Source organism: Boleophthalmus pectinirostris, unplaced genomic scaffold (genome assembly GCF_026225935.1).
Source record: "Boleophthalmus pectinirostris isolate CB_2022bp ecotype Guang Dong unplaced genomic scaffold, ASM2622593v1 HiC_scaffold_17, whole genome shotgun sequence".
Lineage (NCBI taxonomy): Eukaryota > Metazoa > Chordata > Actinopteri > Gobiiformes > Gobiidae > Boleophthalmus > Boleophthalmus pectinirostris.
Window position 1 is genome coordinate 4,283,050 of NW_026571115.1, and position 5,483 is coordinate 4,288,532.

A 5,483-nucleotide genomic window follows, 5' to 3' on the forward strand; every position below is an offset into this window, starting at 1 on the left:
TTCACTGATGGACTGATTCCAGTTTTATTCACAGAAGAAAACATCCCCCTGAAGATTTTACCAAAGGACGTCACTGTAAACGTGTAAATACTGAAACTTCAAGAGGAGGGATTCTGCAAAACAACTTTTAGGAGTTTTCTACCATGTTATAATGTTGTTCCTCATCAAAAACATGTTTGAAAAGGTTCCATGCATGTTTGTGTAATTTAGCGATCTCTCTGGGGTCGAATTCATGCCAGCTGTAATGTAATAGTGCTCTGAAGGGGGAGTGACTTAGTGACAGGGGCACAGAGGGGAGACTTAGAGAGGCAAAAATGAAACTAAAACTTCTTAAACATGTTGATGTGTTATTTTTGGTGAATATTACATTTTCCAAACAATCAAAGGAAACATGGTGATGTAAATGTGTTGTGAGTTTGCAGTTCATCCTCCAGAGAAGTGGAATAATACTCCCTCTTTAAGGACTCAGGTTTCTCTCACAGTTTTTGTCTTGTTTGAAACAGGGAAAAGGGAGGTCACAGTGTCACATTTTAGTCTCATCATTACTACTGTTTTCAATCCATGATTTCCATTGTTCTTTTACAATCACAACAAAAAGATGATGCAACAGCTTCAAAAATAGGATCATGTCATGTAAAGGTGCACTATGTAGATTTTCAGCTGGAGGGTTCATCACCTGCTTGTCTCCATGGAGATGTTATTGCTTTGCCTGGAAAGTTCCACAGTATGGCATTTCAATTCAACTCATTTGTCTTGCATGTTTTCAGTGACATTTGTTAATCTGTCTCAAAAATACCTTGAAAAAGTGACTTATAAAAGCACATGGTCATATAAAAGAAAGTCCTCATATTTAATGTGGAAAATCACATTCTTTTGTCGATAAAGAGTTCTTTTATCATCATCGTGGGATCAGAATCGGTATTGAGTATCGAGTCTATTTCTTAGTATTGAAATGGAGTTTGAAATGTTGTTACCGTGACAACACGACACTGAACACATCCCACTTTAATATGTGATTGTGTCAAATGTGTGAAACAGTCACTATTAGACGACTGAATCATCAATAAGGGTTTACATGATCCTCATGCTAATATCAGTTTCTCTTCCATTTGAATTTGGACTTCAATTCACAAATGAACAGTTTTCTAAATGACTCCAAAATGTTTTTATCTGTTTATGATCTAAAAATAGGTAAAAATTGCTACAAAATCCGACATGTTTGAAAGTTGTAGGTCCCTGTGAGCTGAACATGAACAGTTTGTGTTTACATTGACTCTATGAGAAAAATCTCGTCTCAGCCCAGGGGAGTTTTTCTCTGAAGTTCCAGTGAGTGTCTCTACGTCAACTGGAGGCAGATACAAGCAGAAACACCTCCACTTATTTGAATAGATCCATGGTGTGTGTCCATCAACCAACCCGAGCTTCATTCACTTCTGTGTTATATTGTGTCACATGGAGTGTGCATGTGTGACGAAGTCACGAAGAACATCAGGAGACGTTCTGTTATTTGTACTTGGATCATTTTTATTTTCCCATCTGTGTTTAAAGGTTATTATTAGGAGATTTTTGTTTCTTTTCATGTTTATGATTGTTTAGTATTAAAAGGGGAATTGATGTATTTCTAAAAGCCGTTTTTTTGTTTGTGAATTGATTTGGGGGAGGAGCTTCGTACTTTAAAAGGGGACTCTCCTCTGCACAGAGGCAGTGTGTTTTGAGGATTGGAGCTGTGTGCACCACAGGCACCAGCTCAGGAGATATTGAAAAGACTTCCACAACCTGTAAAGAGATTGATTTGTTTCAAACTCTCACTGTTTTGTGCACTTGTGTAAATAAAGTCACAAACACTATTTTTGACTACAACATGTTGTTTTCTTTCATTAAAAAGAATCCACGACAGTAACTGAGTAAAAGTATTATTAAGAGTATTAGTGAGTACTACCCCTGTGTCATTGGGCAAGACACTTGAGCCCCTGTCTGTGTATGAATGTGCTGTTTGTTGGGGTTTACTGCTGGATGGTGCAGATTTTGTTGTAACTAGAAGAAGAAAAAAGAACAAAAGAGTAAATCCATAAGTCAGTGTGTGGTTAATATGATGAGTTTTCTGTCTGAATGATTCTTTCTGAAGCTTTGGTTTCACCTGTGAAAGCTCAAGGAGCATTGAAGTGCACTGAAATGACAATCTCCATGTATTAACAGACAGGACACATCACTGGGCTTTAAATTAATTTATTTTAAAAAAGCATTTCTCCACTGAAGCAAAACAACATCAATTTGTCTTTTCTTTTCTCTGGACTTGGAACGTGTACAATCAACAGACTCGCCGGGTCGCCAGAAATGATCAAGCAATAATAATATGATCATAATAGAATAATAGTCATAATATTGAGAATAAAGAGGTGTAGGGGAGATCTGCCAACAACCACAACATCAAGACGGCCTCATTTGAAACACGGGACAGGAAGTAGGAGGGCGGGGCTTAAGGGCTCCACAGGAAGTCAAAAAAAGGGAAACTCAAAACTACAGAACACTGCACTGCAAAACAAATACGTACAAGTTTCAAATGTCAAATGATTCAGAATCCTGTGTTGATTTGAAGTGGTTTGGACCAGTTCAAGTGATAGTGTGACACTTTCTGGGGCTGGAAAGTCAACTGCACTGTTCTACACAATAAGAAAGTTCAAACCATACTTCACAACATTCTCCATGGAGACACACACACCGTTTATGTCCTACAGTGGAATATTATAGCCAAAGGAACAATATTTCCATGGAAACAAATGAGGGAAGGCCAAATACGAGTCAGGTTTGTGGAGATGCAAGCCCCTCACAGTAAAACATGCTTTATTTTAGTCTATTTTTGGTTAAAAAGTGACATACTGGGGCTTTAGCAACTCAGTTAGACCTAGATTTTTAAGATATTTGGAACAATTTGAACTGATTTATGAGCAAAATCTTCTGCCCAATCTTCTGCTTCACTTTATTTTTTTAATTCCAGTTAAAACAACAGACAGTGACATCTGATTGTGTCTAAAATACAACATTTGGAACCCACGTTTGAAATGTGTTGAACGGATAATTACACAAAGTTCTATTTGATGTCAGTTTGTCTCTGATAAATCAAATATTGGAGGAAAAAGTGGGACATTTCTCCAAACAAATCAAAGTGAGTGCGACCCATGAGTTGTATTCAAACTAGTCCAAACTCCTCCAAAATGATCAGTGCTCTTAACTTAGTCCTTTTAAGTGGAGTAGATATTTGTTTTCCAGTGTGGCTCAAGTGCAAGTCTGTTTCTTTTCCTTTTGTTGGGTTTGTACAGTAAACTTGTGTGATTACATGCAGGGCTCACATCTGGAAGCTACACACGCAAAGAGTCATATAGTTCTCATGGGTTATCTGTGCAATGATTCCCATTCAAATATGGAGCTTTAACATTGAGTTCATATGCCACAGAGAGACAGAGAAAGGGAGAGAGGTTACAAAATGACAACGGGTCGGAATATTGGGATCAAAAATGTCCAAAACAAGTGGAAAGATTCAGTTTTGTGACACCGATACACTGCAAAAAGTCCAGATCTGCAATCGGGAAAAAGTCTGGAATTCACAATAGATTTTTCTTGACTAGTTTGGACTAGATTTATTGAATTACTTAGTATCAATGACTTGAGTTGTTGTGATGTGTTTTTTTCTCCAATTTTAATATTGTTATTTAAAATTTGGACTAAATAAGTTCAAATTTCCAACTGAAGTGGCAGAAAAATGCAGTTGAACTACGTTAGTGATTAGAAATAGCTCAAGTCATTTTTCAAATCATGTAGACAAGTGAATAAATGAGAACTAGTCCAAAGTAGTCAGATGAATGGAGTGAATTCAAGATGTTCTTTGTTGCAGTGTACATCCGTTCCCTAAAAACAAGTGTTTGTGAAAAAGTCCTATGAAGTGAATACTGCATATCTACTGCCATGATGAAGAGGTTTGGCCCTGTATCCACCAAATGTGAAACAAACAACATGCTTTCATTTGGTTTGATCCTTTGAAAAACATCCACATGATTCATCTGAACTTGTCTTGTGTCTTTAGGCAAGACACTTCGACCACATTCCCCGCTCCAGACACAGAAACGAGGCTGGTTGTGAGTGGAAGGGCATCCGACGTAAAAATCCACCAAATGACTGTGCCAAGTCGATAATGTGAAGTGATGAATACCTTAATACATGAAGTGAAGGACATTTGGAGCAGATTTGGAGTCGCCGCTACTTGAAAATGCATGTCTACACTGTCCAAACAAATGAGTCAATAGAACCACATGACTTTTTGTACAATAAGTCTCATTTTGTTCAATATTTGTACACAAGCATTTCATAAACAGTAACCAAGAGCCACGTGAACATCATTTTACACAAATACATCCAAAAGATCCAAATAAAGCTACTGGGAGTCACAAGGCTGCAATTTAGGAAGACATCATTTTGTGTGACACTTGGATTCTATTTGATGAGTGGTTTTAAAGCTGCATTGTGTCACTTTTCTGGTAGATGGACCTCCACCTGCTCGTCTCATGGAGATGTTATTGCACTGTCTGGAATGTTCCACGTTCAACTTGTAGATCTTGTGTTTGAATGGCTTCAAATCACTTGAAAAACATGCACTCTTACAGTAAGCGGGCTCGCCTCTCCACAGATTTGACCTGTAACTCGGCCTGGTTATTGCTCGTCTACATGGAGACGAGCAGCCAGAAAAGTGACACAGTGCAGCTTTAACTTGATTTCATTCACTTTGAAGGTTTCAGTTCTTTTCAATAGTTTGAAGGTTTTCCAAAAGGTTTCAGCACATTTTCATTTCCATTCATATCTGCCAGTGAAAGAAATGGACGATCATTAAGTTTGAAATGACAAAATGATTCAAACGTCCAAAATCTTCAAACCAAATGTGTAGCAACTCCTTCAATAAATAGAGTTCAAACTAGTGAAACAAATGCAGTTATTTCAAGTGGATTTTGGTGGAGACAGGGCTGTTTTGAGCTGCCAGAGGATTTTTGGCTCAATCGGTTGCTTTTTTCTCCCTAAAAAACATGAAATGAATCCATCCAAACCAAGGCTCCGTTCAGGACAGAGCCGGAGGGTAAGGCCCGTGGAGCGGCGAGGGGCGCTCTGCTGCCCCCTGGTGAGATGAGGTAACATGACAGCCTCAGTGTTTCCTGTACACATTTGGACTGAGACTATGGTGGCACTGGTGATACCAACTGAACCCTTTTCATTCCATTTTTGTGGAGCTCAACTTTGAATTCATGCTTCTACACTTGATTCAATTTAAAATCACTTGAATTCACAACATTTGTTAGTATTTTAAACTGAATTTATTAAGTTAGGAAGTCAAAATTTGCAGATTTGCAACATTTTATTTCAGATGTCACATTTTGAGCCAATGGAAAAAGTTGTATTTTGTCACATTTGAGGTGAAGGAAGTGAACTTGGAATATGAAAGA